Genomic DNA, 21,940 nt, shown 5'->3' on the forward strand with positions numbered 1-21,940 from the left:
GCCAGACAACAGCATCACAATACTCCTTATACGCTAGCATTAACCTAATCTAAATGATGCCTACATAAGAAAGCCTGGAGTTCCTTCATCTCTTATATTACACACTAAAGACCATATGGAAACTCATTTAAAAAGAATGAAGTGCACTGACCTTCTGTCTTATTGCAATGCTTCCAAATATCATCAAAAGCCACTACAAAGCTGTAGTGACAGATATATGGAGCATGGTGTATCCTTTCATTGTAACCAACTGAAAGCAATTTTTATCAATTACACACACATCAAGCACAGATTACGCATTGGATACAAGTTATTGCTGTGCTTATTGCTATTGTCAGTTTTTTGCTGTTTTGCAGATGACAATATTTTTGATAGAAATAAATGTTTTCAATTAAGCAGTGAGGGACAACTGCAGTTAGTCCATACAAGCAATTAAATGAATTAAGTCTGCATTCTGTAGGGCTGCTTATTAATACTATTTATTTAAATTTTGCTTCTTTCAATCTGAAGGATGGAGGCAGACTCTGACCCTGACAGCACGGCACAGCAGCTGTGTTGTCTGCCAGCAGCACAGCAAGAGGGCAAGAACAGTTTGCACTGTGATAGCTAATAAGCAGCGTACGGGATGAGCAAAACATGACAGGTGATAAATATCAACCAGAATCAACTTTAATGGACATTTTATGGGACACACAAAGATATTGTGTAGTCCCTGAAACATTTTACTTTTTAAATAATAGCTTTTAAACTATAAGCCTGGTTACACAAAACATTCAGTAGTATTGCTCATTTACTTGAAAAAAAATAGAGACCTACCAAATACATATAACAGACATTTTTTTGATGTGAGAGAAGGCAGAAGGGGAGAACAGGAACAGATTTGTGAGTGACTGGATCATACACTGGAAATTCTTGAGAGACAGAATTTTAGATTCTCTACTTGAAGAAACTATTAAATTATTTCCTCAAGGCTGAGTTAATTTAACAGCAAGGGAGTCCAAAACAATGTCAAATTATGCATTTTTAAACAACTCTGAGCATTTATTTATCACAAAATAATATACCAGTTTAATTTATCTTTGCTGATACAGTCAGAATTTAGCATCAAGTTCAGAATTCATCCTTCATCTTCCCCAGTTTAAAATATTTAATGTTTCTTAATCCAACATGGAAAGTCAGGAGACACAAACAAATGGAGTGCACTGCTTGCTGTTCCATTTTTGATAGCTCACTGATTTTTTTTAACACTGCTGCTTAAAGTGTGTGACGGATTTCTCAAGGGTAACAATAAATAGAAATGTGCAAACTACCATGAGTCCCTTCTCCTTTTGTTACCAGTAAATTGGTTTCCAATAATCCCAGAGGTAAAGAAAATGCATGAGAAGCATGCACCCCAACATACCATATGGAAAAATGCCACGTTATGCAAAGTAAATGATGCATGCCTCTCGTGATTGCCAGGATGCAGGAAAACATCTGGACTCGGTGAAGCACATCTTTCAAAATTGGAGACAATAAAGTGACTACTGGGGAACAAAACAAAGAAAGGAAATGTGTGTGTGTCCAGATTTCCCCCCAGATTAACAAACACTGCAATGACAAGTGCACTGATAGTGGGAGTTTCTGCCAGCTCTCCCAGAGACCTGTGCCAGCCATCCAGCCCCTGCAAACAAATGCTGTAACACTAAGCATGAAAGTGATTTGATGGAGGAGAGCTCATTTCAATAATACTTCAGTTAAGCTCCCACATTCTAGCTTCAGGCTCTTATGGATGGATATATGTCTATGGTGCAGCTGGGAGATGCGGCTGATCTGCATGCCCAAGCTAGATTTAATCTAATAGCAGTGCAGAGGTGATGATTATCCAGCTTGAGCATATCAATCTGTGTGACAACCACACGTCTAATGGTAGCATAGCTGGAATCACAAGTAAATAATATGACCTTCTTTAGGAAAACCCCAGTGTCCTTGACTGGCAATTGGAAGTGAAACTAGAAACAGATATGACCTAATTTCGAAGATTTATTCTGCAAGAAAGAAAGTAGGATTCAGCTCCAGATGAGACACCTGCACATAGGTGTAAAAAATGCTGGTGTCTCTGCATGAGCTAGATATGTTCCTAGTATATCAATGACAATCTAGACCTCACAACTGGTGGAGTTCAGAGAGCTGCACATCTCATGCTAAAGGAGACGCCTGTATATGGTCAGCTGAACAGCTTTATGGACTACCCCTGGCTTGCCATCTGCACCCCCTCTTTTAACTGGTCAGAGAAAATATTGCCTGACTACAGTGCATCCTGACATAGAGAGGGCTTACTTTTGTCTTGATCCTTTGACTGTTGTTGTCTTGCACCAGGATTTAGAAAAGCAATATCTGGAGATGGAGCTCCCCAAGGATGGTTAGACTTTATGCTGCCCTGAGCTGTTCTGTATAAAGTTTGTTTTGTATAAATCTGAAGCGAATCACCTTCTTGATTGTATGAGATGCACAGCAAAATCTCCAGGTGGATGAGATCTCATACTTCAAAGAGGCAAGGAAAGGGAGAGCTCCAGGAATAGCCCAGATACAGGAGGTAGCAGTGGTTTCCTAAAGTTGTCTTACTCCACCATGGGATAGAGCTGACCATGAGGTATATGTGGGTCTTAAGCAGTGCATTTGCACAGTACATTGAGTGCCAAGAAGCAAACTCAAGCACTGGGTCCCTGGTTCCCCTTAATTATTAACTCTTTTTCTAATGCTGTTTCTTTGGCTATTTCAGTGAGCTCTCTCCAACACAGATCTGACATGGAGGGAGCTAGTCCCAAGTAGCCTGGATATTGGCAGTCTGCACCACTTGATTTCTCAGACAGGAATCAGTCCCTAGCTCTCTTTTTTTTAGTGCTATGTCAAACTCAGTAGATCCATATAGCTCACTAAATCCATAGCCAGGGATGCTGATTATTTAGTATCCAGGGTCTTGGGCACAAGAATCTCGGGTGAACAGCTCATGAGCCACTGCACTTCAGAGCTAGTTGCTGGCCACCTCTGGTCAACATGGTGTTGTTGACTCTGTGAAGGTGTTTGCTTTTAAGACAAAGTAATAATTGTTTGAACATGTTCAAATGCTACATCATCCCTTCATTCACTGAATTAGCATCTTATTAGCAATCTTAGCAATTATTATCAGCATCTCCTTTCTTGACTGATAAAAAACACAGAGTGTCACCCAGGAAAAGGAAAAAAATGCATTACATACACTGCGATATATCACCCAACCTACTTGTCTTCCTCCCTTACAAAGCAATTTTAAAGAAGTGCTAAGACAAAGTAAAAACAATGTATCTGTCAATGACATTCTGAGTTAAATCATTGAGGACCTTGAGAATGATTAAGACAGAACAAACACTTAAAGCTTTCAGGGTTAAAATTTGTCAAGCTCACTGCACCTTGTGTGCATGCAACCATGCAGTCTCAGCTAGAAGGGAGATGGAAATTTTCCTAATTCTTATTTTATTAGGAGTACTTACTACCTACCTTGTCCATTTTTACAGAAAATAACAGGTGCACAGAAGCAAAGTGACAAGACAGATGCCTGAAGTAATTCCTAGGGAAGCTCTGCAAGTTTAAGTGCATAATTGCCTAATGTCACCTTTGGCAGTGTCTCTAGCAGGGAAGAGAAGAACCCCTCAAAACAATCTCTGCATATTTCCACTACAGTTTACAGCCGTGATAACAAAATTTCCTGGATCAACAGCGTCAAGTGATGTAACATGTAAAAAGGTGTAAAATGGCCATCACAGACACTTGATCTTCAGCTTTCACTAGAGGACATCATCAGCCAATGTAATCAATGTAGTTTTATTTCTTTACTTCAAACTATGTAGCTCCAACTCTTGTTTTTTTGCTTTACATAGAGGCTGGAGCTGAAAATGGGAAAACTCAGCATTTAGGGTAGTGTTTATCTCCACAACAGTAGAAAGATCAGTCAGATGTGAGAGATTTTTTATCCACAAAGGAACACAACAATTATTCACTCAGAAGCCAGTGTAAGCAGTGAGAACAGTTTTCCTGGACAACACTGTGAGAATAAGTGAAGAATCCTTCCCGTTCTTTCTGTGCAGTCACAGTACAAGACCTTCTCATCCAAACAATAATGTCTTTTCACTGAAAGTGTTTTCAGTAAAGCAAAACTACACCACTAATCCTATTTTATAGATGAGAAACTGGAGCACGGAAAGTTTATTTTACCCTCATCACAAAACAGGCCACCAGACATTTTCTTTTCCAGGATAGGAGCTACCCAGCACACCTCCGTATTCCTTACTGAGCTTATCACAAGAAGTGTCATTCAATACCAGCAGGAGGAAGGCCAGGGTACCTAGCTGATTGTTGGTCAGATGCTAAGGGCACGTTTCTAGTTAGCTAATACTGACGCTGACAGTGAAAAAGGGAAAAAAGGAAGGATTAAAATGAAGATATAATAATTGTCCTGTCAGCACATCACCACCAGATTGTGTCTTTTACTAAAACAGTTATACAGGGCTATGATAATGCTCAGTCATGCACCAATGCCTTCCTTCAAGACTTGAGAGTAAAAATAACAGTAATTGGTGTTAATTAGCTTCACTCAATGACCCTGCTACGTAACCGTCAACCTGGACCACTAGCAGTATCTCTTTATACCAATCTGAAACTTAGGAAAAGGGCTCATCCATATGTCTGGAGGCTGACTGAACTAAATAAGACTTCCTATTGTCACTGCTTTATCTTTGGAATTTATAGTTGTACATATAACAAAATACAAGAAATTATGTTACTAAATTTAATGTTACTGGGAGAAGAAGAGATAAAAATATCTATTCACAGATGTTCTCAAATAGCAGACATAAGAATTATTTCTGCTTTCAGTTAGACTCTATCAGCTACTGACTTGGGAAACTAATAGGGACTGTACACAGCTGAAACATTTTTCAAGTCCCAGCAATATTTCATGAGGATCCTTCTCACAGGGCTTCAAGTCTAAAAGAAGTTTTGAGATATTTGACAAGAACTCAGAAGAGTTATCATTGTCCAGAATTCTAACAAAGGAACAAATGATTACAGGTACAGTCAGTCAAGGACTCCTCCTTAGAATGACAGCTAGAAAACTTCAGCTAGGCCATTTAAAAAATTTTTCTGAATCATAGACTTTTACCACCTCCTATGCAGCACTCTTGGATATTTTATCTTCTTTGCCTGCCACCTTTAATTTCCTCTCTATACTGTTGCTTACACCCCTTTGAGTAGTTATATATATTCTTGTACAGAATATTTCTGTCTTTTTTCTCACACTTGTAAACAGTGATTGCTGTCCTCACGCCCTTTGTTTTTGTTTTGATGAAGCCCAAGTACATTTAGCACACCTAATATACTGCAAATTTACCTTTCCTGACCTAATTTTTTCTGTCTTTTTCTTTGGATACCCTTCCAACTTTTTGCTACTTTTCTGGCAATGTGATGCTCATGGATCAGATGGAGTAGGGTATATTTATGATGTGCCTTTCCAAACAGTGCCAAATAAAAGGCTAGAGCTCACTCATACAAGATATAGAGGAGGCCAAAGAATAAGTGATTGCAAAAAGGAGTGGACAAATTCATGGAAAACAGATCCATAAATGACTATTCAGCACAGTGGACCAGATATAACCTTTGGCATAAGAAGTCTCTAAATTAGCAATTGCTGGAAGCTAGGGAATATGCCAGGGAAACAATACTTCTGTGCTTGTCCCTGCAATTCTTCTCTGAGCAGCTACTAATGCTCACTGTCACAAATGTGAATTAGTGTACCACTTCCCAGGATATTTAGTTAAAAAAAAGAAAAAAAACACATTACAGTTTCAAGGGAAAGCGAAGTCCATAATGGTAGACTAAAAACACAGTTATGACCTGGATATGAAGCTGACAATAGTCCTGACTGAGAAATATTCACCTCCTAAAATACTGCTGCTTACAAAAGCAACCAAAATCTTTCTGAACAGGAGAGTTGAGTGAGGAGAGAACTTCCTTTGGAAATCAGACAACCAAGCAGGCAGGAAACCAGAGAAACCAGGAGACCTGAAATCTCTTTTAGGTTTTGTGGGAAAACCTACACCTCATGTTCCTGCCTTGACTTCAGACCTGGCTCATCACCATGGACTCATCTTTGGATTTTCCCAGTCACATACTCTGTACACTACTGTGGGATGGGCTAGAAGGATGGAGGAGAATCTGTCACAGATTTGCAATGTTCTACTTAATATTTTAACCTGTATGTGGACTGAGTAACCTTTTCCAGCTAGCTATCAGCATAGGTCTGCACAACCATGAGCTGCACAATTTTTTCAACTCTGAAATTAAGCCCATCAGTTACAGTGCTCCTGTGGCTTCTTACAATCACTGCAGGGAGCCTAGAAAAACTCTAACATATTTTGGGAAATTAGTCCCTTAAGAAAAATAATGTAAATGAAAATAATTGCAGTGGACATAGTAGTCTTTCAAAAACAACACATTACTTATTAGTCAGCTGGAATACAACATGCAGAGCTCTTCAATGTTACCAAGCTATATTTAAGAGGAAGTCCTTCAGAAGTGGGAGAAAAGGACTCAGTATGGACTCTGTTTTGTTTCTCTATATCCCTTTTATCCATCTTGAGCTACTGAACATCTTGAAAAAGCTTTCCTTGATTGCTTGGCAGATTTGAGAACTCTTCAGCTTTTGTCTTTAAAAATAATGTGCAGGCATTAGGGCTTCTAGGACCTCACACTGCTTGATCTTTATGAAGACAGCTCTAACCAGGTCTTAATACTCTAACTGGACCATTCCATGTACGAACAATACAGCACCTTCTGCCTCCCTTCTCTCAGTAGACAAGTTACTCCATTCAGTTCCAATAGTGGGTGTATTACAGTCTATTTAGATAAACCAGACAATACATATTGTCCAAATTAAGGTTACAAAGTTTCCCATGGTTTCCCACTATGACAACTACAAGGTAACTAAACCTCTTTTACTTTTCTTTCAACAGCCAATGCCAAGAGAAAAGAGTTCTTTTTACTATATATTGCTTCACCGAGAATTTGACTATGACCATTTCTGAAGAGAGTCTGATCACACTTTCGTATTAATGTTTACAGTTGAGCACACAGAGTATCAGGTGACTCATAATAATGTTGACTTACAACTGAGAGTATGCAAGGTACATATTCATCAGAGAGAATTCTACAATACCAAGAAAAATGAGAAGTATTACAGTAGAATAGTTCCTGCAAGTGAACAAACAAAGAATTCATGTACAGGCAGTGGGAATTTTCAGATAGCAAGAGAAAATCAGTGGAAAATACCTTTCAGAACTGCTTTCTTTCTATTCATGAATAGATTTAAAAAAATGAAGGCAGAATGCTAATTAGCTGCTTTCAGATCTCACCTCACAAGACATTAAGGAAATTGAAGTAGTCCTTACTTTCAGACTGTTATGGGTAGAATGTGAGTCTGCTGACACTTAAAAAAAAAAAAGATTTTAAGAAGATTTACAAGTTCCAAGGATGGAGATCTCAGAGAAACCTGTTTGTTTCTTTTTTTCATATCACACGTGCCTCCATTTGTCTTGTTAGTGTGATGTGATGAGAGTTGTAACTGCAGTGAGGGCTCTGTGCTCTGAGGATGGGAGGACATGGGGGCGGCACTGCTCTGCCTTCACCCTTTGCAGCACTTTCCAAATGCATTTGGTCCCAGCCTCTGGCCACCAAAGACCCTTACACTTGCCTGGCTTCAAAAAGACGTGGTCTTTGAAACTAAGGGGTGCAGCACACAGAGAGTCTGTGGAGGTTCAGCCCGGCGGAATGCTTGAGTTAAGCTGGACCACCTAAATGGTCAGATAAGGCTGACAGGCCTTTTGTTATTTTAACTCTTCTCTCTGCAATTTCTGTACTCATATGAATACACACGTACCACTTGGTTTTGAAAAAGCTGTTCTGAGAATAGCTCCCAAATGGAAGTCTACAGGCCACAGAATCACAATGAGTCAGAAAATCAATAAAACAGAGTAACGCTGGGGATTGATAAGAGGGAACATGTAGGGAGGAAGGACAATCTAAGAATAAAAAATAAATAAATCACCAAATACCTCAGAAAGGCCAAGGCTTAGATACAAATGGGGCATGTGGCACAGACAACAGTGAAAACTCGGAAGTGCAGAAGCCAAAAAGATCTGAACAATGTATCAACTTTCATATCATACTCTATAGGTAGACCCTGACTCTGTTGTTCCAAGACATACATTACAGAACAGACTCATGGGAAAACATTATATTTCTGTCATTTCTATTTGCAAGTATGATGGAGAAGCTAACAGTCGCTTGGAAGCTGAAGGCTGCTCTTTGTGAAAAGCAACACTAGACTTCCTCTCAGATTAATAGCTGAGCAATGCAAAAACAAGATGTGCCTCGGTATTAGAATCAGAAATCCTAACATAAAACAGTACTTACAAAGCACTGCCTTCTCAAGTGCAGTACCATTCTAGCAAGGAGGTCATGTCCACCATTCATTTTTCAACAGCTTGATCTTATTGGCATTATAAACATGGCTTGCTAAGTGTTTAAAATTGTTTGTTCAGTTACTGCAGTTTCTAAGATACATTCAGTACATGGTATGGAAATAGATAGAAAGGTTACAAATTAAGTAATTTAAACAAATCCTGACAGCACTAATAAACCATTCCAAGAGAAGCCATAATTTATTATCACCAATTAGAACTTGCTCCCCAGGTCAGAAATGTAACATTACTTTCAACGATGAAGACATCAGAGGAATATTAAAACCCCATTGCAATCTGCCCCACAAAGCACTACACAAGGGAAGCCAGGACATCAGCCCAAGACAAAATATGATATAGCTTTTTTTGAAAAAAAAGAAAAAAAAGTGAGCCCTTTCACATTACAATTTTACAAGCAAGCATTGATCAACAAACGCAAACTCCCCCTTTGTTTGGTGTTTCCGAGAGACAATTATGGATATATTTGCTGGCTCCTTTTCCTTTTGCAGATGCAAAATCCTCAGTCTACAAGGAAAGCTGGTAACTGTATATTTCAAAAGGTGATTTTTTTCATAATTATTAAGACATTACTTGCAATTACATTTAAATGATAGCTGTTTGAGCAGCTCTGAGCATCAACGGCACTGAAGCGACATATTCCCAAATCAGCATGGAATCACTTGTGACTAAATCTCACAAACAGCCTAGTAAGCACATTTCAAGGGGTAATTTCCTTGAAGAAATGAACATGCAGATGAAAACACTATATTACAGTGCTCACTTTCAAATGTAACAGCAAAAAGCTACTGAACAAGAGGTTTGAGCCATCGTGAGTGTTTGCACTCTTACGGTTTTCGAGCAAGGCCAAACAGGGATTGTGAGACAGTATTTCCTGCGAACTCATCTCTCTCTGATGTGATATTTTAAATGATTGCCAAGGGACAGAATGCTTCCTTCCGGCTGAACACTTCACTCCCAGACAACACATACTCTAGGTAGTGGGTGGCTCAGTTCACTAATGCTTTATTACTAGCAGCTGAAGTCCACAGAACTGATAAAACGCAGAAACTTGCTCTAACATGACTTTCTGGATTCTCGCCTCCTAGAAGATTTCCTTCTGGTGTAGTACAATTAGCGATCTGCTGCTCTAAGAGCTGCATCATCAAGGGTACTGAGACTGAATTTCTTTTTTATATTGGAGACCCAAAATGTGCCTTGGTTGCCTTTCATGAGAGAAAGAAAACGCACCGGCAGCAGAACAGGCAGCACAAACAGCTTTGAAAGTCAGCACAGGACAAAAACACCTGTATTAATCCACCCTTTCATGTAGCTCACAATTAGCCCATCCATTCATGCTCCCACAGCTCTTCCACCTAAAATGAAGATTATCTCTATAGAAAGAAGGAAATAATTTAACTTTGTAATTGTAATCTAATTGTGCAACTTCTAAAATAACTGCACACATGGAGAAAAAATCATACCCAGCCATTGCTGTGTATCCTCAGACAGCTTTGTCCCAGTTTCCTTTCACAGCACGTAAGCTCAGTTTACACTCTACCAATACCCATTAATCACTACACAAAGAAAACGAATAAATAAAGGCTAGGTGACAAACTGGAAATACTCTTAGCAAAGACACAAAGATAGTTTTGTATGTGAGAGTATGTAGGACTTCTGCTAATTGGACTGCAAACAATGCATGGCTATGGCCTGTTTGTTTACAGAAATGATGGTGAGGACTGTCACACTGTGCTTTTTGTCTTTTTAATATTTTTATTGCAAGGCACATATATGAACATGTTTTCTATTTTGGAATATCCTTTTTCTGTGTATTATATAACAGAAACAGTCATCTGAAAATAAAAAAGATCTTTGAAGACATATAAGCAACTTAGTTTAAAAAAAAGAGAGAAATAGCAGCAAAATTTGTCAGAATACATTAGCTGCAAAAAACCTGGCAGAACCCTACAAGGGGCAAAAGTTATTAAGCAACAGATTTATTTGTATCCACCCAAATCTACTGGGAAAGTCACTTGTGGGAGAACATTAATGAAGGTTTGTAACTGTATGGGGAAATGCAAGAGTTTTTAAAATGAGAGAGGAAGTGATAAGGAAGACTAAATAGATTTTCTGTCAAGCTGAATATGTAGGTGCTCTCAGTATCCATGCAACTTAACAACTTTAGTTATAAGCCTGAGGAGGAAGTGGAATGCAAGGTGGTGAATTTGCTGACAATACAGAATTATTTAGGTTATGGAAAATGACTGAGAATGGAGAGGAATTCCAGGAGGATCTAATCAGAGTGAGTGATTGGGCAACATGATGGCAGATAAATTTTAACAAAGGTAAGCACAAGGCAAGGCTTAGTAAGTAAAACTGTTCATTTTAACTATTTATACTCACTGATTACCCAGCATCTTCTGGGAAAAAAAGCATTAGCACTAATGACAATATAGTCTGCCAGTTTCTCAGAGGCTGATAAGGGAAGGTGACTGAAAAATCACATAGTTTTTCTAAGTGAGTTTTAATACTTATTTTTCTCTCCTTCCAGTATGTGTAGCCAGTTTACTTAGTGTCCATGAACTGTGTGAAACAGTGTAATTCAACTTTGGAGGAGGAGAGAAGGGAAGAATAAAACTCCTAAGAGTGCAAAAAAATTTGAGAGACCTCCCTTTTTTTCCCCTTTCTTAAATACGTGGAAGAAACAAGGTTGTAGAGAGTAAAGCATTAGCTAATTGGTGGCAATTAGGCTACTCTGAACTCATGTGAGACAAAGTCTTATCAGCAATGGAGCCAATGAAACATGGTGCCCTGTGTTTTCTGGCTGGACCTCATGGTGTCCAAGTGGGCTAGTGTTTTTAATGAAGATTTCTGCTGATTGGGACACTTATGCTGCCTTTCTCCCATGAAGAGTTTCTAATATTAAAGATGATAAGGTTATTTTGCTGGCTTTCCCTCAGTTAGAGCATCAGTAGGACCTCATAGATGAGGTAAGTTCCTCAAAACTTGTAACAGTGTACTATGTCTGACATTTCTTGGCTCTGTTAAATTCAGTTGAATCTGGCCAACAGTAGTGATGCAGGTTTTGCGGATGGAGATTCACAGGGGCAAGACAGAAGACAGACTGCATGATCACACCAGACTCTTCCTTGAAGAGAGCAGGGCTGGTTGCTCAAGGCTGGTCCACAACATCTGTTACCTATGAAAATGTTTGTGGGACACGTCAACATGCTACAGCCTCCCTCTGTGGGGATATCAAACATGTACGTCTTCCCAGGGTCACCTGTAGTGCCAAGATTGGTTGATTTAGCCAAAGAGGAACAATAAGACTGCCAGAGAAGTCACCCTTGCTGGGGCCAGACATAGGCTGCTATACATTAGGATGCGCAGAGGTGCAATGGAGTAGGTAAGTTATGGATAGTCCTGCTGGCAGAGGTAACAAAAGCCAGAAAACCCACTGAGGCCTTGTCCTGCTTTCATGGTCCAAAGACAGCAATCTAGTCACTGGTGAGCAGATTTCAGCTGCATAAAGTGCATGTTCCTGCTTTAGCTGGATACACTATTGTCTAAGTAGGAATGAAAAATTCCTCCTTCAGGAAACTGGAAGTAGCCTTTGGATGTGCATTATTAACAGTACCACAGGTGAAACTATGCAAGCTGTGTGCTGCTGTTTGTACAGTAACAGCTCTAACAGGCAGCAACACTCGTGCGTGCCTGTCCTTGTGCAGAGGAAAGATGTGTGGAGTACGTGGAAAGGACCTCAGCTACTATACTGAGGAGTGGAAGAAAGCTGCACACACGGAACTTCCCAAGAGATACTACCACCTTAAAGGAAGCAAGGGGCAAACTATGTTATGGTTCGGCCTGCCTTACAAGTGTCCTTTCATGGGGGTGAGATTCATGGAGAGGAACAAGATGCATGGCTCTGAATTCAGTGCATCTCACATCCTTCTCTGCCTGTGCTCTTCAAAGCTGTCTGTGTTATTATCAGCACCCATAAACAAGTGGTCTTCCTGGGGTCCACAGTATTCAGTGAGCAGCTGTTCATTTTTAAAAATAGACCTGAAAAACTTGGATTTCCTCCAAACTTCTCTGGTGATTTTATATGACTTTGTGGTATTCACAGTGTATTGGTTAGGCTGGGGCTCCCAGTGTGCTGAAAAAGATTTCCTGACTTACCTGTCCTGTAGCAAAAAAGAAAAGTTTCAGGCACAAATAAAATAAGAAAGAAAGTAAGAGAAAAAGTACATTATCAAATATTAACTATATGCACCAAACAGAGCTTGGAGACATTGAAAGGGGGAGGAAAAAAAAAAGGTTAAATATGGAATCACTGACACCTGTAACAATGGAAGTGCTATTGGATAAAGATACTATGTTATCCAGTCTGGCATCTGACATAATACTCTTCAGTACTCCAACTATGTGATCTTCCTTTGAAGTCCTGTAGCTCTTTCTCAGATAGAACCTTAAACTAACTTCAGGAGTGAGATTAACCCAAGACATTTCTGACTGACTGATATCCTCTTGCTTCAGGATATACATCTTATAGAAGCTCCATAGATTAGGAAGTTGTAATCAATATAATCCTATTTTTAGACTGAAATGGTATGAATGTGTCACTTTTCTTAGAGAACTCGATAACTCCTCAGTAGAGCAACATACACATTAAGACATTCATAAAGAAAGGTTTACACACTGAGGTTAAGCATAACTGTGCTAGAGCCAATAGGATTTTGAAGAAAAGATATTGGAGGGAAATAAAGCTTTCAAAAACATCTATTTCAAGATAAATATTCTAGTACATTACTTACATTTCCTCAGCTGAAATTTCTTGCTGTCTGTGCAAACATTTTCAGCCATTAATGAAAGTAAAGACACAACGTGAAATTCAGTAAATATCAGAATCACAAGGATTTCATGCATAAAAAACCCATCCTAGGAAGCAGTAGCTATCATTATTTTAATCCCTTATTTATTGTTTCCTAACTCAAAAAATCTCATGCTGCTATCCAGCACCTCCTAACTCTGTATTACCATTTTCATTCTTGTTAAACATGCAACTAGGAAGTACTCTGCTTAGCAACCAACATAAACATACTGCACAAGAAGAGAAGAAAGGTTACTTGACAAGCAAGTTTGGCTAGGAGCCAGTTATGAGACCTAAAGGCAACTCAGTAAAATGTTGGCATTTTCTATATAAACTATAAATTAATTAAGGGACTGGCAGAGACAAAGTCAACAGTGATTTCCAGGCATACCTGTGAAGGCGAGCTCTTGCTTGTGCATGCTGTTGTTATGGTATATAGAAGGAAAAAATTAGAAATAGTTGTTTTCTCATGCAAAATTTCTAGATAGTATAATCTGTGTAGCTGTCTAGATAGATAGTATAATCTGTGTAGCTGGAACAAGTAATTTATATCTCTGAACATTAGCTAACATGGCTGTAAATCACATTATCAACTCAGATCCTGTGCTCAGCAGATTTATATCAAGACTTTAGACTCAAAGATCTTAGATTATTTCCCTAATTCCTTTTCATATTTTTCAGTACTGCTCAAAGTCCTTTGGTAACAGAGACTGTAAGAGCACAATTCAAATCAAGCTATTGGTGATTGATTAAGGAATAAACTCATGCTCGTCTACTAAATTACCACTGGCTATTAACAGATACACTTCATATCAACTTATTAGATTTCCAGTGTTTAATAAGGTTTGAAAGCGATTAAGCTGCACAGACACTGCAGATGTTTTTACCGTAAGCAGATTTCACTGATGTACACTGTGACATCTCCTGTAACCTTCTGTGTTACACCATGATTTCTCAGTGGCATCTTGCTGACTGCAATTGGGCCTTGTCAGCAGTGACTAAACACTTCCTTGCAAAAAACAGTCAGGTTCTGATCTATCGTATTGCCTCGTGGCACTCCTGAGTCATTGCTGCACCGCTCAAGGACAGCATCTGCGATCAGCGCAAAGGGTTTTAGCACGAGCTGGACCTGCAGGCGGTCGGATGCAGGCTATGACTCTCATCACAGGACTGTCCACAGCAGAAAGGATGAGGTGTCAAGTGTCGTCACCAAGCATGTACCAGTTAGCCCTGGCATGGCCAGATGCACGTGACACATACTTCACAGAAGTGTTTTCTTCCATTCAGATGGAATTTCCTGTGTTTCAATTTGTGCTTGTTGCCTCCTGTCCGTTCACCAGGCACCACTGAAGAGAATCTGTCCCCATCTTCTTTACACCTTCCTGTCAAACATTTATGCATGTTGATAAGTCCCCCTCCCCCCCCGCCCCCCCCGCAGCCTTCTCTTCTCCAGGCTGAACAGCTGCAGCTCTCTCAGCCTTTTCCTCACATGACAGATGCTCCAGTCACTTCACCATCTTAGTGGCCCTTTGCTAGACTTGCTCCAGTAGCTCCATGTCTCTCTTGTATTGAGGAGCTCAGAACTGGACATGTTACTCCAGATGTAGCTTCACCAGGGCTGAGTAGAGGGGAAGGATGACCTCCTTCAACCTGCTGGCAATGCTCTTCCTAATGCAGCCCATTAGCCTCCTTTGCCCCAAGGGCACATTGCTGGCCCGTGTTCAACTTGTCCACCAGGACCCCCAAGTCCTTCTCTGCAAAGCTGCTCTCCAGCTGGCCAGCATCATCCGAGCCTGCCCTTGTGCCTGTAATAACCTCACCAGGTTATTCCTCCTTTTGCTGAATTTCATGAGGTTCCTGTCAGCCCATCTCTCCAGCTTGTTGAGGTCCCTCTGAAGGGCAGTGCAATCACCTGGTGCATCAGTCACTCTTCCCAGTTTTTTATCATCTGCGAACTTGCTGAGGGCTCATTTGGTCCCATCATCCAGGTCATTAATAGAGATGTTAAACAGTATAGGACCCACTATTGACACCTGGGTGACACTAGTGACTGGCCTCCAGCTGGACTTTGTGCTGCTGACCACAACCTTCTGAGTCTGGCAGTTCAGCCAGTTTTCAACCCATCTCACTATCCACTTATCTAGCCTGTACTTCATTAACTTGTCTCTGAGGATAGTATGCGAGACAGTGCTAAGTCTCACTAAAGTCAAGATAAGCATCATCCATCACTCTCCCCTCATCCACCAAGCCAGTCATCTAATCTTAAAAGATTACCAGACTGGTTAAGTACAATTTTCTCCAGTCACCTTCCTGTCCTTCATGTGCTTGAAAATGCTGTCCAGGATTAGCTGCTCCATCACCTTCTCAGGCATCAAGGTGAGGCTGACTGACCTAGTTCCCCACATCCTCTTTTCTGCCTCCTTCTTAAAGATAGGGGTGACTGGGTGACTTTTGCTTCCTTCTAGTCCTCAGGAACCTCCCCCGATCACCATGACCTTTCAAAGGTAATCGAGAGTGGCCTCACAATAACATCAGCCAGCTCCCTCAGCACTTGCAGGTGCACCCATCAGGGCCCAGGGACTGTTTAAGTTTTCCCTAACCTGGGATCCTCCTTCACCAAGGGTAAGTCTTCCTTGCTCCAGACTTCCCCTCTAGCCTCAGGGGCTTGGGATTCCCGAGGGCCGGTCTTACCAGTAGAGACTGAGGTGAAGAAGGTTTTTAATACCTCCACCTTTTCTGTGTCCTTTATTAATTCATGAATTAATTACATCTTTTTATTATTATTATTATTATGGAAAACATTACTGTGGCTTTGTGAACAACTGAATTTCATTCCATTTGGGGCATTCTGAATAAAAACAACGTAGCAGAAATGAAGGCCTACACTTAGGCGTCTTACACAGAAGCCAGACGGAGGAAAAGGTGAAGAACATGGTACATGGTATTGATGGTGCTTCTTGCTTTCTTTGAACCCACACAGGACAGTCAGGCTGGGGATGTGGGCTCAAATCCTTCCAGAGACATCCACATGCTACCTCAGCATAGCTCTCAGACTGTACTTGCAGCCTGTGCACAGGGTTTTCATGAGATAGGCAAAAATATCTCCTCAGCAAGCAATCGCCCTTTACCAAGGATGCCCCTTCAGCCCACCAGAGCATGTAGCTGAGCTCAGCAAGCAACAGCAAGGAGCAGCAAGCAACAGCAAGGAGTTTTCCCACAAGATCCATGCCCAGGACCTCTGAGGACTGGGCTACTTTCTGCTGCCCCTCTACTGAAGGAGCAGGCGGCAGAAGAAAACACTTAGGAACACTTCATTGGAACAGAAAAGGCTGTGAGGAGTTCCTCCAGCTCCTGTTCAGAACAACCAAGGACAACATATTCTCAGGATTTTGTTCACACAGTGGCAGAGGACCCAGGTGCCTGTGTGGCACCACTTTGGGACACAAATCCATGAATACTCTCCTGAGAACTGACAAGAGCCACACTCACTTCGCAAGATATCGCTGAGAACTTTTAAAAGGTTGGGATACCTCAGATTCAAAAATTATTGAGAATACCACAGTGTATTCAGAATGAAAAAAAAAAAAAAGGATTCTATTGTGTCAAAAGACCAAGAAAGTAATGACTCTAATAAGGGAGAAGCTTCTAGGAAGTCATTGATATAGGCTCTAAATGGATCAATAGCATGTAAGGCAGACCATATGTCCTGCTAGAATAAAAATGTGCTTTAAAGGACAAATGACTCATGCAGAATTGGTTAAATGGGCTACATTGTGTGCAGGTACAAATTGAAGAATGCTGCTAGTACAAGCAATTGTCTGTGGAGCAATCACAGACAAGCATCATCATCTGTATACCAAAAAAGAAGAGGACAAAGAATGACAAGAATAGAGGGTGGCAGAATAATGATCTGGATTCTGAATATTTTAAAGTAGAAAATGCTGTATTTCATGAACTCTTCATACTCACAGAAATAATCTTTTTGTTAATCTCCAGTTGATTATGATCTGTTTTAAGAACAAGAATAGTTTCATCTCTGATATAACATGAAAGAAAAGAAATAAAAGCCATAACGCACGCCTATCTTAAGATGCAGGACAAATCTGGAAGACACATCACCCATGATGCTAAGCTTGCCAAAGATAATCTAGAGCCTAAGTCAGAGTTGAAAGCAGCCAATGTCCACAGCTCATCTTTATAGGTAAGAGATGGCATCAGTATTTAAGGTATGAATGGATCATAGCTGACTCAATACTGACTAAAGGTTCAATAAATATACCTATACTAGTCACATGCTTTTCTGTACAAGATAAAACAAAAGGAATCAAAAATCCCAAATTATAGAGATAAATTACTGGGCAAAGATGAGTTTTTCTGTTTCAGGCTAGTCAGAGATCACCACCAGGAAATCAGCTTCTCACACCCTCACACCCTTTTATTAGGAGGCAGACACACAAGTTATTTTGCATTCACTCAATTTTTCAAGTGATCCTCACAAAAATGTCATAATCATGGCTTAAAACAGATACGAAATCCTACGAATGAAGTAATGATAATGCCTACCCATTGCACCAGAAAGCTGGAACACAAAATCAGGGCAGATTCACATGCTTCCCTTGTGTTCAGTGCGTGCAGACCCCTGACAGGCCTGCACGGGCAGGCAAGGGCAGCTGAGGCACATAAAACTTTAAGATGACCCACTTTAGGATGTGGTGGATAGCTCTGCAGACTTCACTGACTGCACTGACTTGATTTGTGCTACTGACCGTGGGAGTGCAGGCACCTGGCTCATACAGAGCTAGTATCACATGTAGCTCACATGTAAGGAGCATCACAGGTACCAGAATCTTGGTATCTGAATTTGAAGCGGAATCCTTGAGATGAGATTTGTCTGTGAAACCATAGGTGTCTAAGTCTCATTTTTAGACATCTTAATGCATCCAATACATCTGTATGGCACTGCAGACATGACATGGCATTGCATGAGAGGGGCAGCAGCAGCTGGAGAGCAGCAAGATCCCCTGAGGTAGCTAAGACAGCACCAGAAATCTACATTCACATGCTGAATCCCACCCTCAGCATCTTCCTTGTGCTTTCACCCAGGGACCTTATTGCACTGTTTCTTCAATACAGCACATCTCATCTATGATACAATTTTTCTTCTGATGAAAAAGAACCTCAAAATCTCAAGTGCCATAATGAGAAGGTATGTTTATTGCCAGATGGAAGAGAGTCACTATTATCATTATTAAAGTGTCCTGCAGTGAAGGTCACTATATCCAAAGTTCCTTCCCACCTAGGTCTTCTTAAACAATGCTTAGGTACCTGGGCAGGTGGCTGCAAGAGCTGAAATTTCCAACTTCAGTTTATTGACTAAACCTGTCATTTTTATGCCTCTGATAAGGTCATGTTTCATTGAGTGCATGAGCAAGCATCCCATCATTGGCACTTACAATCAGAGCTTGAAGACACTGAAGGTTCACGACCCCGGCTTTTGTTTACAGTACTTTTAAGGACACAGCTTGTTGCTACAGAGGTCCTGTTTACATTTCAGCTGGTTTGGAGGCTATGATGGAACATGGCCTTTCTTAATGCCCCTTGGTCTCAGAGCAAGTTGCCCAAGGCTCTTGCTAGGGGAGGGCCTGCACTTCTATTTATCCTGAACACATTATGACTAAATTCACACAGTCTATGGGGCAGAGGCCTGCCTCTGAGTGAACAAAAACCTATGAGTAAACTAAGCTGGTCCAATTAATCAAGAGTGACTTGCTTTAGCAATGGATATGGAGCAAGACCATAGTAAAAAGCAATAGCCTATCTATATGTAGATGTTCTCACTGTTTCATTCTGTTCTTTTTCTCCATAAGCCAGAATTCTCCATTTTATAGTGCAGGTATTTGCAAACTAGCTTGAAGGGCTCATTCACTGCCAAAGCCTATTTACATGAAAAGAGAAAAGTTTTGTTTGCTCTTGACAAAGGAAATAGATTTAACACTGGATCACAATGCATTATTTTTGTGCTTAGCAACATGACTCTGTGCCCTTTGAGAAGGCTTTCAGCTCTAGCAGTCTTTCAGAAGGTGCAAGTGTTACATGACTGTGAAGACTGCTGGTCAAAGAAGAGCCTCAAGTGACACACCTGGGGTGGGATGGCAGAAGGACAATGGGACATGTTCTCAGCTTCAGAGGAGAAAGCACATCGGGGCAATATTCGGGGTGGGTGTACTCTTCTGTACAGCTGCACTCTACGGCAGCCAGCAACAGGCATCTACAGATTGTGGTGGGCTTTCCAAGTTCTAGCTGCAGTGCCATGGCCTGGTGTAAGTCCAGCACGGCCAGCTTCAGTGGAGGCCTAGAAAAGGAGGTATTACTCCTGTAGAAATCAGATTTGCACAAAGTCTTCAGTATATGATAATCAGCATCTGCTGGGGCTGGTGAGGAGAGTCCCAAATTGCTATCAGCTGTTTAAGCAACCAGCATCACTGTACTGCCAAGGCTTCTCCGAGACAACCTTCCCTCTTTAATCTCCCCCACATCACCCTCAGCAGCTCGGGAAGCTTGCTGGCACACCAGTACCAGTGTTACGGGGACCCAGGGACAGGGCTGCCCAAGGCATGCAGGGAGAAAGCAAACTGGGTTGTGCTGAAAGCACCGGAACAATTTTTTAAGCAAACAGCAAGGGATTATGTGATAGACAGAAAGCCCTCAAGGGTGGCCACAGGCATGCAGTGCTGGTGCACAGTACACTTCTCATGACCATCCTGCCTGGATGCTTGAAATTAATTTGCTTAGATGATTACTAATCAGTGCAAGTGGCTGGGCTACAACAGGTAAAAGTAAATGGTAAACTAGATCTTCAGGCATTCTTTCATTTTAAGCTATCAAAGATATTATTCGGAACATAGAAAAAAAAATTTAACATGAGAGTCTCTCCCTAAAGACAACCTGTTTATAAGCAGTACATTAAGATATTGACATTTGCTGATAAATGTATATATATTTGCCAGTAACATATAATTAACAGTTTAACACAGTATTTTTTATGATAACTAAAATTTGTGCATTCATACCAGGAAATACACCTCTGTCACTTCAGGAGAGAGAATTGCTAAGCATTAGATCATTTCACATATAACCATCTCTCCCTGGAATATAAGTAATTTTGGTAAGAGTATTACTGGGTCATATCAGGGGATCCTAGCTAGTCTTACATGATAAAGCATTAAGACACTGTGACTACCTTGAAATGCAGTTTAAACCATGTTAAGACTACCATTGTAGCTCTAAGGAAGGAATAGTATTTGCTCCATTCTGTGCTACAGAAAAGATTTACATTTAAAGGAACAATTATTTGAGTCCAAAATTTTCAGTCAATCTCCAGTCTGTTTCTTTGTCACAACATCTGATGTCACCAAAAGTTTCAGCATACACATTTCCCAGTAAAACTACAATATCTTTAAAAACATACAAGCATACAAGAGCATACAAGACACTCTAGCAGTCTGCAAAATAGGGATGTTAGAGCCTGGCTGTGCTGGGACATATGCACGGGCTTGCTGCAGCAGTGGCCGTGGCAGTCATGCTGCCCAGTGTGTGCCGTGCCAGTCCTGGGCACGGGTCTGCTGAGATTCTGGCCAGAGCATACGAATCATTTAGGCCACAGAGAATGCTGTTTAGCACTTGAAAAGTATTACGCATGTTTACAGGGTTTAAAGATAATATATATTAATAAATCAAAACCAACTCCTGCACATGGCAGCGTAGAGCACAATTGGGTCACTAAATCTCCAGTGCCTAGATTCTTAAATCATTATACGCACGTGTTTAAAAGATTTGGCAGTATTCTCCAAGGATTCTGAAAGATTTTAAATGCTGAGATATTTATCAGGTCAAGTATATACCTCAATTACTTACAATGATAGATTAGCCATGTGCAAAAGCTTTCCCTGATACAGCGCTTCAGCTACTGTTGAAAATAAGAGAGTCTAACAAATGTATTTAGGACAATGGAAAAAAAAAATCCCTTTATCATGTGTGGAAATGGGACCAAAGGCTTTATTCAGAATCCTTTGAAGAAATGCCCCCTGTGTTTTTAATCAGCAGTGTGCTGGTATGAGTGCTGCATCTTCATAAGGCTATATTAGTACCCCCTTTCTTGAAATGGGGTCCCTCTGGCATTGGATAGGTTAAGCAATTGCTGGTATTAAATTAGCACACTGATTACCTCTGGTAAGAAAGTTCTTGCATTTTAAATCACAGATAAACTACTCCACTGAGGAGAAAAAGAATAGGTGCACTCTAGCAAAAAAAAAAAAAAAAAAAAAAAAAGAATACGCAAACATACAAACACATGTCTGAGCAATTGCAATGATGTGATATATAGATCATCTCAATACTGATTAGAATATTTTTAAACCAGATAGGTAAGTATGTGTTTACTCCATGCAGCTGAACTGATGCTGACCGTACCTTTCAGCAAACAGCATACAGCTAAGGAAAAAGCTGAACAATGTAATGTACTCACTACTGCACAATAATT

General features: G+C 40.5%; 1 protein-coding gene across 4 annotated transcripts in view; it reads right to left on the minus strand.

The window, feature by feature from the left end:
• MTUS2 (microtubule associated scaffold protein 2) overlaps positions 1 to 21,940 on the minus strand; it is a 325,349-nt gene that overhangs the window by 146,085 nt on the left and 157,324 nt on the right. The window lies entirely within an intron of this gene.

Source organism: Dromaius novaehollandiae, chromosome 1 (genome assembly GCF_036370855.1).
Source record: "Dromaius novaehollandiae isolate bDroNov1 chromosome 1, bDroNov1.hap1, whole genome shotgun sequence".
NCBI lineage: Eukaryota > Metazoa > Chordata > Aves > Casuariiformes > Dromaiidae > Dromaius > Dromaius novaehollandiae.